Raw genomic sequence first — 12,724 nt, 5'->3', positions numbered from 1 at the left:
AGTTTCATTTTCTTGGGAAAAAAAATAAAACACTCCATCAATAATGTGTAGGTAACTCGGTGAATACAAAATACGACTCAAAACAAATAATCTAACATTATATAGAATAGATGGCACCTTTTGCAAAGATACTGAATGATTTAGGTCAGATTTCTGTAGTGTTGGCAACGGTACCCATAATAGATGTGTCCTATTTGGCTGTTCCACCATTAATGCAGAGATCAGTAGGAGACCCAGAGTTATTCTACTATTTCTGTGGATATATGCAAAGTTGGTAATTCCTACATCCATGGTCTATCACAGAGGTACATTTTGTCTACTTCTTTGAAATTGCTGTCCAGTAAATGAAGACAAGGCCATTCTGGGTCTTTTCCTATTTGCATCTAACCAGTGAAGGGTACCAAACTTTTTACTACCACACTGTGGGCGTGGCTTATGCAGGAAGCCCTGCATTTTCTTTCAACATCTTTCAGTGCAAATTGGGTGCTCTGGGGTGGACAGAGGTTGGCAGCAGGCAGGACGGGGTGGAACACAGTTTCACCAGCAGAAATGAAGACATCTAACCCTAACCCTAACCCTAACCTTATTCCATCTCCCAGTTCCAAAAATCCATTTAATATGTAGTCCTCAAATAGAGGACATATCCGATATTAAACTGATAAGAACAGATACTACAGCTCCAGCTGATCAGAGGCTGTCACTTCCTGGATTACTGGTCTCGGCTCAGCTCTCCTTTTTTTCCCCTGCTGCTACTGCTGCATCTGCACTCCTTGTTTTTTTCCTCTTTCCTCCTTCCTGGCTTGGATGAGCTTCCTTCTATCCTGCCTGGCTCCCCTCCAGACTCATGCAGCCACCTGCCGCCTGAGGTGCAAGCAGAAAGAGTAGATGGAACCGGCAGCAGTGCTGGCAGTATTTATGCTTCTGGTAGCACCCATTCTCCTAGCTACCCAGCCTGAGGCAGTGGGGCGGCCCAGGAAGGAGAGCAAAGGAAGCAGGAAGCAAATTGTCACCCGAACAAGCAACACTGGTAAGGTTGCAAGTCGAGTACTTAACAGTTCACTTGAACGATGATGATCGTTCAAGCCATTCCCACCCAATCACATGACCATTAAGCCATACCCACAAAATAAGCCACAGTAAAAATTTGTGGCAGTAAAATTTTTGGCTACCCGTTACTGGGGGTGGAGCTCCATTTTTGCTACATCCCCCCCCCCCGTCCAGGCAGTAGCCTACCCCTGCATCTAACCATGGTGCAAACATGTCTTTATTGTAATACAGTGTTCCCTCGATTTTCGCGGGTTCGAACTTCGCGAAAAGTCTATACCACGGTTTTTCAAAAATATTAATTAAAAATACTTTGCAGGTTTTTTCCCTACACCACGGTTTTTCCCACCCGATGACATTGCCAAACTTTCGTCTGCTTTTAATAAATATTTTTTTAAATAAACTTTAATAAATAAACATGGTGAATAATAATCTAAATGGTTGCTAAGGGAATGGAAAATTGCAATTTAGGGGTTTAAAGTGTTAAGTGAAGGTTTGTGATACTGTTCATAGCCAAAAATAGTGTATTTACTTCCGCATCTCTACTTTGCGGAAATTTGATTTTCGCGGGTGGTCTCGGAATGAATCCCCCATGGAAAGCGAGGGAACACTGTACTATTAAACTAAGGCTCCCATTAAGTTATTATTATATTGTCCTCAACCCATGAATGAAATTTAAACAATCCTTAATGACAGTGTTTTGCTCTGTATCTTTTCACAAAATTCACCAAAAGAATTTATTGACATTTTTAAGAAAGCTTCCTTTGTTGCATAACCACTGACTGTGGTAGAATTTATGTATCCAGTCACAACAAGGTCCCACAAAAATATTAAAGGGTGCTTCTTAAAAAAAGCATTGCCTTGTTTGCAGTGTACGAGGGTTGGCTAGAAAGTAATGCATCACATTTTTTCTCAGCCTACAGTAATGGTATGAATGCAAAACTTTAGATATTACAAGGGTGGGCAGCAGGCAGGACGGGGTGGAACGCAGTTCTACCAGTGGAAATTTATTTATTTATTTATTGGGTTTCTTTGCCGCCTCTCTCCGAGGACTAGAGGTGGCTTATAGCTGACCATCCCACCCTCACATCCTCCTCCTCGGAAAGTGGCAGGGAGACCAGCACCATCAGGAGTTGCAGGGGTCCATTTCCTCCCCCATCTTTTCTCAGCAGCTGATTGGCACCCGTTCACCTAGCTACCCAGCATGAGGTGGGGGGGGCAGGAAGGAGAGTGTAAGAAACGCGAAGCAAATTGTCACCCCCAGAGAGTGATACTGGTGAGGTTGTAAGTTGAGGACTTAACAGTTCACTTGAACGATGATGATCGTTCAAGCCACTCCCACTCAGTCACATGACCATTAAGCCACACCCACAAAATAAGCCACACACACAGTGTGGCAGTAAAAATGTTGGCTGCCTGTTACTGGGGGTGGAGCTCCATTTTCACTATCCCACTGCATCCCCCCCTCTGGGCAGTAGCCCTCCCTGCATCTAACCATGGTGCAAACATGTCTTTATTGTAATACAGTGATCCCTTGATTTTCGCGGTTTCGATCTTCGCGAAACGGCTATACCACGGTTTTTCAAAAAATAATAATTTAAAAATAGTCCACGGTTTTTTTCTATACCACGGTTTTTCCTGCCCAATGACGTCATACGTCATCACCAAACTTACGTCTGCCATTGCTGATTGGCTGAAATCTCGGCCAATCAGCTTTGCCATCGCAAAAAGTTTGCCCGGCAACGCTGATGCACCGAAATCTCAGCCAATCAGCGTTGTCATTGCAAAAATTTCACCCGACAATGCTGATGGACAGAAATCTCGGCCAATCAGTGGTGTTATCCCAGCGTGCTTTGGAACTTTTGCAACTTGTTAAAACTTGTTGGAAGATGGCTCCTAAACGTTGCACGCGGAGCGGAGGCGGCGACGCTAAAAAGAGCAGGAAGATGCTGACAATTAAGGAGAAAATTGAACTTTTGGACATGCTAAAATAGGGACGCTCTTATGCAGATGTTGGTCAGCATTATGGGATCAACGAATCGAGTGTGCGATACATTCGGAAAGACGAAAAGAAGATAAGGCAAACTTCTCTGATAACATTCAACAAGGCTGCAAAAAGAATGGTGATGCTAGAAACAAACGCCTTATGAAGATGGAAGCTGCTTTGTCTGTGTGGGTACAAGACTGCCGTAAAAAGAGCATTGCTTTGGATACCAACATCATACGGACAAAGGCACAGCAACTCTACGCCCATCTTGCAAACACAGAAGGAGGTGATGCAGATGAGGGAAACACAGGTGAGGGCTGGGTTTTTTTATTCTGTCATTATTTAAGTGCTTTTACCATACAGTACTGTATGCTTTCATTCAAGAGTCACTTCTTTCTCCCTTTCCTGTCATTCTCTGCAGATGAAGGTGCTGGTGAAGGTGCTGATGACTCTGAAGAACCCCAGCCATCTACATCTTCTGCTTCTTCGGCCCCATTCACATTCACAGCAAGCAAAGGGTGGTTCGATAAATTTCAACGGCGCTATGGCCTGAGGAGTGTGTCATTGCACGGAGAAGCTGCCTCAGCAGATACAGGTACAGCCGAGCAGTACGTCCAGGGCACGTTTAAAGACCTAATTGAAGAAGGGGGCTACCTTCCAGAACAGGTGTTCAACATGGACGAAACAGGCCTGTTCTGGAAGAGGATGCCTTCACGGACTTTCTTGATGCAAGATGAAGCCAAAGCCCCTGGTTTTAAGGCCCAAAATGATCGGGTAACTTTGATCATGTGTGGGAATGCAGCAGGCTTTTTGATGAAGCCAGGGCTAATTTATAAGTCACGAAATCCAAGAGCCCTCAAGAACAGAAATAAGAATGCATTGCCAGTGTACTGGATGCATAATCCTAAAGCATGGATTACAAAAGCCCTCACGCGGGACTGGTTTCATCAGTGCTTCATCCCACAGGTGAAGGATTATTTGGCTGGCAAAGGACTCAATTTCAAAGTGCTTCTCCTAATGGACAATGCTGGAGGCCATGATGACCTGGCACATGAACATGCTGGGGTACAAGTTGAATTCTTGCCACCAAACACCACATCGCTTATCCAGCCGATGGATCAAGGTGTTATCCGCGCATTTAAGGCATTGTACACGCGCAATTCCCTTGGAAGCCTCGTGGAAGCAATGGATGCTGATGAAAACTTCACAATGAAGGGCTACTGGCGTCAGTACACGATCGCATCGTGTCTGAAGAACATTCAGAATGCCTTAATGGATATGAAGTCACAGACAATGAATGCCTGCTGGAAGAAATTGTGGCCAGAAGTGGTGCACGATTACAAGGGATTTGCTCCCGAAGAAATTCAACATGCTGCAGTCCAGAAATCTGTGAAGCTGGCACAGGCACTGGGTGGAGAAGGCTTCATTGACATGACACCAGATGAAGTCAATGGTTTGCTTGATGAGCATGGCCTACCGCTGACAGACAAAGATCTGGAGGAGCTGACCAGGTCAGCGAGTGAAGAAGAGGAGGAAGGGGAAGCTGAACAAGCTGAGGAAGAAGAAGGTGTTGGCCTAATGCTTGAGCGGCTTGCAGAACTGCACAGAGCTGCTGCACATCTCCAACACATGGTGGAACTTTGGGATCCCAACATGACTCGCTCTATACACTTTAAGGCCTCCCTTGACAACACCTTTGCACCATACAGAGCCATGTTAGCCCAGAAAAAGAAACTGCACCAACAACTGCCCATAACTATGTTTGTCACGAAAACCAAGAGGTCTGTCACATCATCACCTGCAGCGTCCATTGTAGAAGTACCCGATGAAATGGTGATAGAAGAAGATCCCGAGTTATCCTAGTTATGCTAACCCCCCCCCAAAATGTAAATAAATGTTATTATCATTTATAACTATCAGGATGACTAAGTGTCTTATTCAATATACTATGTAGGTACAGGTAGAGGTAATGGGAAGGGTAAATGGTAATGAAGGGGATGGGAAATGGTAATTTATGGGTTAAAAGTGTTGGGACTGAGTGACATACTGTAGAAGAATGAATGAATGACTGAGTGAATGAATGAATGAATGAATGAATGAATGAATATTGTACCTGTATGTAAATTCAAACACAGGTGAGGGCTGGGGTTTTTTATTCTGTCATTATTTAAGTGCTTTTATCATACTGTATGCTTTCATTCAAGAGTCACTTCTCTCTCTCTTTCCTGTCATTCTCTGCTTCAATCATTTTCTCATTTCTCTCTTTCTCCTTCTCTCCTTTCCATCTCGTTGCTCTCTGTGAGAACGCCTGTCCCGCCTCCTGCAGCCCCCCTCGCTGACAGCTGGGATGAAAGCGCTCTCAGCCAAGGGACTACAAGAGGGGTGGGGTGGGCATTCTAAAAGCACTCAGAGCGGCTAGCGGCCAAGTGAGGAGGCCGAGAAGCCGTAGCCACCAGTGCTGCTGCAGGAGGACTCGTGCCCGAAGAAAGCCAGTGAGAGGGGCGAATCGGGTGGGTGGGGGGTAGCGGCGAGGAGGCCGGAGGCGCTGGGCGGGTGGCCGACATTAAAAACAATCATTGCACTTTTGTCGCTCCCCGCCTCCAACTTCAAGCCCTTGCGCGGCCATGGAAAAAGGGTACGCATGCGCAGATGGTGTTTTTACTTCCGCACCGCTACTTCGCGGAAAATCGATTTTCGCGGGAGGTCTTGGAACGTAACCCCCGCGAAAATCGAGGGAACACTGTACTATTAAACTAAGGCTCCCATTAAGGTATTATTATATTGTCCTCAACCCATGAATGAAATTTAAACAATCCTTAATGACAGTGTTTTGCTCCTCAGGTTGACACAAATCCTCAACTTCTTGAAGGTGTGCAAAATAGAACAAAGAGACGGTTCAGCATCTCTCAGTGACTTCATTGCCATTTTGCCTGCCATCTTCTTTTCTTTTTGGCATTTTGAACATCTGTGCAGCCTGTTTAAGTGAGATAGATGGTGTGGGGGTTTTAAATGATGGTTGAACAAAACAAGATTGCCAACGACCTTTCCAGCAAGTAGGCTAAAAAGGATAGGGTTTGTGGTTTGCCAGCTCTCTGCATGGCAGGTGAAACAATTTTCTTTTGACACACAAAATAAAGCCGGACAAGCCAGCCAGCCATTTGTCAAACTTGCCACCTTTCTAAACACCATCCCATTCTTGTGTTATTGTCCCGGTTGGCGGATGGCTCCATGTTGATTGGTCAAAATCAGAAAATGGGAGGGCAGCAAAGACAGAGGATTTTTTAAAAAACCAATCATTGGCTTAGCACACACTTCACAGGTAAAATCAGGAGAGCTGTTTTGGCAGCAAGCAGTGGCAATGGCAGCAACACATTTTATGCCAGTGTGTTACTTTGCCAATTCAAACATGTGGAAAACACTGTCCCAAATATAGCTCAGAACTGGGGGAAGATCCTGGGTGATGAATGGCAGGAAGAAGTTTTGCCAATTGTGCATTTATTTTCCCACTTTATTTTTCATCCATAGGAATGAATTGCAACAGGGCATAGATGTGTGAATAAATAATTGTTCCAGAAAGCATTGGAAAATAAGCTTTTATGTTTTAAAAGCCGGCCATGTTATCAACAGGCCTGACATTTTAACACTTTTTTTTTAAGAAAATATACCAAATATTCTTCTACCATCACTTAAAGATTGGAAACAGCAGGAGTCAGATGCTTAGGTTTCCTTTTGCAATGATGTCAGCTGCAAATTTAATTCCTAAGTCAGATTGGCCAACCCTTCCAGCAGTAGGTTGCTACCAATACGGTACAGTTCTACAAACTGGTATAGGTGTTGATGGAAGGCTCTTTCCACCCGCCCTGGATGCTTCTGCACATGTACAAGCAAGCACGTGAACCGGTAGTGATGGGATTTGGAACTCATCACTAATGCCTTCCAATCATGAACTTCCAATCATTTAACCATTATATGGTTTAATGCTATCAATCAGTGAAATATTTCCTGGTTCGCTTGTGTCTGTCAGTTGTCGGAGAGCTGGTCACTAAGGGAGCACAAGCAATGAAGAGCTATCAAAATTTTTACTACCACACTATGGGAGTGGCTTATGCAGGACGCTCGGCATTTTCTTTCAACATCTTTCAGTGCAAATTGGGTGCTCTGGGGTGGAGCTCCATTTTTGCTACCCCACGGCATTCCCCCCACAATCCGCGCAGTAGCCCACCCTGAGCACAAGGCTCCACCCACCTGCCCAGATGCTAACATTTTGATTCTTTTACCCTCTGTACATGCACAAAGTATTCTGTGCATGTGAAGATGGTAAAAGAATACAAATGCTGGCATCTGGGTAGGTGGGCAGAGGCTCCCGCTACCTTTGCAACTGGTTCTGCAACGACTGACAGGCACAAGTGAAACCAGGAGCATTTAACCCTTGCTATCAGTTAGGTCCCACAGAGTGGGTCTTCTCCGAGTCCCGTCAACTAAACAATGCTGCTTGGCGGGACCCAGGGGAAGAGCCTTCTCTGTGGTGGCCCCAGCCCTCTAGAACCAACTCCCCCCAGAGATTAGAATTGCCCCCATCCTCAGGGCCGCCGATAGACGGGTACTACAGGGAGCCCCGTACCGGGCCCGGTGATTAGAGGGGCCCCGCATTAACAGCGTCAATCAGAGCTTCCCTTCGGTAAAAGAAAAATAACCTGGATGAATGGATGTGAGGGAAACTCGAGGCGCCTTCCCAAAGCAAAAGAAGGGAGGTTTGTTGTCGTGTGGGGCTGGTCTTCAGAACCCGGTTGTAACTTATACCAGCGTTTCCCAACCGGTGCGCTCCTGCTCGATGCCGCGGTTTTCGGTGCTCTCCTGCTGGGCCCCAAAGAAGGCAGGAAGAAGGAGAGCTTCAATCTTCGCGCCTTTTTCCCGCCTTCCTTCTTTGGGGCCCAACAGGAGAGCGCCGAAAACCGCGGCATTGAGCAGAAGCCGGGGGACAGCTGCGAGCGGGAGCCCCAGGACGGAAGTACCGGCAGCGCCCCGCCCAGCTGGAACTTTCCTGGTGTCGGCGGCAAGTGTCCTTTGTGGCCTGGTGGGAGGGCACTGGCAGTAGGAGGGGGGTGGCTGCAGTGGCCGCAGGCAGTCGCGAGGAGATGGCGGCGGCGAGAGGGAGCGCTCTCTCTCTCTCTCTCAGCTGACTGCAAGCGGGAGCCCTGACGTGCGGTTGGACGTGCTGTTGGACGTCGTACATGCTGGCACTGCGGGCCTGGCATATACGGTGTCCAGCAGCACGTCCAGCTGCCGCCGTCAGGGCTCCCGCGGGATCTGCTTTGGCAGGAAAAGGGGGATCTCCCCGACCCACCGGAAGAAAGAGGGAGATTCCTACACGATCGGGGTTGAGGCGCTTCGTCCAGATGTTGTGAGCGGAGGAGATGCGTTTTTTCAGGAAGGGAAGCGTCGTTTTCTCTGGGAAAGCCAGGAGATCCCTCCGGAGATTCCCCCCTGAAGAGGGGGAGGGCCTGGGGAGAGGATCCGGCTGGGTGAGGAGTCTCCGCAGCTCCAGCCTGGGCGCCCTCTGGGCACTGGGGGAAACCAAAGGGCATCCAGTCCGCCCCTCCAGGCGCCCAGAGAAAGGGAGAGTGGGGGAGGGTGATGGTCCACGCCCACCTGGATAAGCGGTCCGCATGGCTCCAGCGCCGGACTCCGCCGTTGATCTCTGCCCCCGTTCAGCTCTGCAGCTGAGAAGCAGCAGCCACGTCCACCCCTTCGCCCTCCCCCCGCATCCCCAGCACCCAGCGTCTGGCCCCACACCGCCTCCACCACCCGGTAACGTGCCCGATCTCTACCTCTCTCTTTCTCTCTCTGCTGCTGGTGTGGTGCATGAGAGAGAAAGAGAGAGAGAGAAAAAATAAGGGAGAAAGAAAGACAGAGAAAGGAAGAGGAGAGATAGAAAGGGGAAGAGAGAAAGAGGGAGAAAGAAAAAATAAGGGAGAAAGAAAGAGAAAGGAAGAGGAGAGATAGAAAGGGGAAGAGAGAAAGAGGGAGAGAGAAAAAATAAGGGAGAAAGAAAGAGAGAGAAAGGAAGAGGAGAGATAGAAAGGGGAAGAGAGAAAGAGGGAGAGATAGAGAAGGAGAGAGAGAAAGAGAGAGATACAAAGAGAGTGAGAGAGAAAAAGAAAGAGAGGGGCAGAGAGAAAGAAAGAGGGACAGAGAGAAAGAAAGAGAGGGACAGAGAGAAAGAAAGAGGGACAGAAAGAAAGAAAGAGAGGGACAGAGAGAAAGAAAGAGAGGGACAGAGAGAACGAAAGAGGGACAGAGAGAAAGAAAGAGAAGAACAGAGAGAAAGAAAGAGAGGGTCAGAGAAAGGGAGAGAGAGAAAGAAAGGTAGAGAGAAAGAGGGAGAGATAGAAAGAGAGTGAGAGAAAGAGAAGAGAGAGAGAAAGAAAGAGAGAGAGGGGAGAGAAAGAGGGAAAGATAGAGAGGGAGAGAGAAAGGAAGAAGAGAGATAGAAAGGGAGAGAGAGAGAGAGAGAGAAAGGAGGAGACAGAGAGAGGGAGAGAGAAAGGGAGAGATACAAAGAGAGTGAGTGAGAGAAAGAGAGAAGAGAGAGAAAGAAAGAAAGAGAGAAAGAGAAAGAGAGGACAGAGAGAAAGAGAGAGAGAGAATCAGAAAGACAGAAGGACAGAGAGAAAGGGAGAGAGAGAGAAAAGGAAGAATAAATATTAAATATTGTATTTGTTCCCATTTTGTTTTTTACTTTAAATAAGGTATGTGCAGTGTGCATAGGGATTTGTTCACACGTTTTTTTAATAGTCCGGCCCTCCAACAGTCTGAGGGACAGTGAACTGGCCCCCTGTGTAAAAAGTTTGGGGACCCCTGATCTACACTGTTCAAAAAAAATAAAGGAAACACTTAAACAACACAATATAACTCCAAGTAAATCAAACTTCTGTGAAATCAAACTGTGCACTTAGGAAGCAACGCTGATTGACAACTTGGAGTTTATATTGTGTTGTTTAAGTGTTCCCTTCACCTTTTTTTGAGCAGTGTACTTTGAAATTAACTTGGATACCACGGGCTCGTTCAGACCTGTGTTCACCGATGGGCGTAAAAACTAGATCGAAAAGGATATTGAGATGTGAAGCAATATGAAATTGTATTTGGGTTTTTTTAACAGCTCCTATTTTAATACCACTGATAACTACACAACCCCCTGGATAATTAGAATAGAATAACAGTGGGAAGGTACCTTGGAGGTCTTCTAGTCCAACCCCCTGCTTAGACAGGAATCCTACACTACTTCAGACAGATGATTTTTTTTTTAAAAAAGTAGTTATTATGTAAACATTAAAAAAATAAGATAGTACATAATCTATCATTTTACAATATACTTATTTGTTTGTTTAAATTTTGTATTTGCATTTTATAAGACAAGCAACAAAACAACACAACATAACAAACACCACCCCTGTCCCTTTTGAACTGTTATCCTCAAAGTTCCTTCTTTATATAGTTATACGGCCTGTAACATCAGCGGTTATTATATGATTATTCTATAGTTCCAGTAAAACTTAAGTCAAGTTGTTGCTATCATAATCTTATGAATAAAGTTAATTCTGGGAATATCGGGTTTTATTTACAGCTATTTTCAGATGATTATCTAACATCTTCTTAAAAACTTAAAAAAAGTAGTTTTAAAATGGCGTGGGGGGGGGGGCAAGGCACTTAGGCTGTATGGGGCCCCAAAATTCCTGATGGCGGCTCTGCCCACCCTCCTTGCCTTTCGTAAGCTACTTAAAACCCACCTCTGCCGCCAGGCTTGGGGGAATTGAGATACTCTTTCCCCCTAGGCCTTTACAATTTTATGCATGGTATGTCTATATGTATGTTTAGTTTTTATAATAATGGGTTTTTAACTGTTTTTAGTATTGGATTATTTTTATATGCTGTTTAATTATTGCTGTTAGCCGCCCCGAGTCTCCGGAGAGGGGCGGCATACAAATCCAATGAATGAATGAATGAATGAATGAATGAATGAATGAATGAATGAATGAATGAATGAATGAATGAATGAATAAATAAATAAATAAATAAATAAATAAATAAATAAATAAATAAATAAATAAATAAATAAATAAATAAATAAATAAATAAATAAATAAATAAATAAATAAATAAATAAATAAATAAATAAATAAATAAACCCATACAGTAGCATCTAAAACAAGGGTCCCAAAAGCAATGATTTTAGTCACATTGGATTTGATGGCCAGAAAGTGTGACATTTGTGTTTCCTGGGCTCTCTAAAGTATTCTCTAAAGCAGTGGCCTCCAACCAGGGGTGGGCTGCACCCAGTACGGGCCACATGGCAGTGTGGTAGCAAAAATTGGGATGTGTACACAGCTGTGTGTCCTTGATGTATTCACACATGCCCCTGTGAGATTCGGCTTCTGCACATGGCCGCAAGTGAAATCTCATGCAAGGACGCATAAGATTTCACCTATTTTCAGTGTTTTTTGCTTCTGCACATGTGTGGAAGTAAAGAAATCACTGAAATTAGGCAAAATTTTATCCGTGCGAGCATCCTCATGTGAGATTTTGCTTGCGGTGCATGTGCATAAGCTGAATCTCACACCAACGCCCATGCACCCCCGCCAGATGCCCAAACGCCCCTGCTGGTCTAGGAGACCACACCAGTAGCATTGAAGAAGAGCGGCCCTTCACTGTGTCTAAACTTGCCAACTTTAAGACTTATGGACTTCAATTCCCAGAGTTCATCAGCCAGCAAAGCTGGATGAGGAATTCTGGGAGTTGAAGTCCACAAGTCTTAAAGTTGCCAAGGTTGGAGACATCTGTTCTAAAGGAGACTGACTCAGAAGCACTCCAAAACTCTATCAATTATTTCAGTGATACATTTTCTGGAGCTGAAAACAATATAATTTAGTTTTGTGTTGTTAGAGTCTGCACAGAATGGTGTAGTCTGGGCCTCTTAATCTGCTGTGCCAATTTTCTACTTCCAGAGACAATGTTTGAAGATTTATTATTTTATTTATTATTATTATTATTATTATTATTATTATTATTATTATTATTATTATTGTTGTTGTTGTTGTTGTTGTTGTTGTTGTTGTTGTTATTTATTAATAATAATAATAATAAAGCAGATTCGGGGTGGCTCACAACAGCGATAAAAACAATACATAATGACAAATCTAATAATTAGAATCTAAAATAACAATTATACATATAAAAATCTAAAAAGAAACCCCAGTATATAAAACATACATACAGTCATATTATGCACAGAGATTACATAGGCAAGGGAAAAGTGCCTCACTTCCCCCAAGCTTGATGACAGAGATGGGTTTTGAGGAGTTTACGAAAGGCAAGGAGGGCGGGGGCACTTCTAATCTCCAGGGGGAGCTGATTCCAGAGGGTCGGAGCCACCACAGAGAAGGCTCTTCCCCTGGGTCACGCCAGACGGCATTGTTTAGTCGACGGGACCCACAGAAGACCAACTCTGTGAGACCTAACTGGTCGCTGGGATTCGTGCGGCAGAAGGCAGTCTCGCAGATAATCTGGTCCGGTGCCAACATTATTTTTATAAATAAGGCAGCAAACAAATCCAACAGGCCTTCTTTCTTCTATTTTCCCCATAACAGCAGCAACAACAACCCTGTGACATGGGTTGGGCTGAAAGAGAGTGACTGG

General features: G+C 45.0%; 1 non-coding gene across 1 annotated transcript; it reads right to left on the bottom strand.

Moving 5' to 3' along the window:
- Window positions 1–498: 498 nt before the first annotated feature.
- LOC139163299 (U2 spliceosomal RNA) lies at window positions 499–698 on the bottom strand. The gene has a single exon (XR_011558459.1). It is a non-coding gene; the product is annotated as a U2 spliceosomal RNA (small nuclear RNA).
- Between the last annotated feature and the right edge of the window lie 12,026 nt (window positions 699–12,724).

The sequence above is a fragment of the Erythrolamprus reginae genome, chromosome 2, assembly GCF_031021105.1.
Source record: "Erythrolamprus reginae isolate rEryReg1 chromosome 2, rEryReg1.hap1, whole genome shotgun sequence".
Classification (NCBI taxonomy): domain Eukaryota; kingdom Metazoa; phylum Chordata; class Lepidosauria; order Squamata; family Dipsadidae; genus Erythrolamprus; species Erythrolamprus reginae.
Note: the sequence above shows the minus strand (reverse complement) of the source record. Positions and strands in the feature narration are given on the sequence as shown.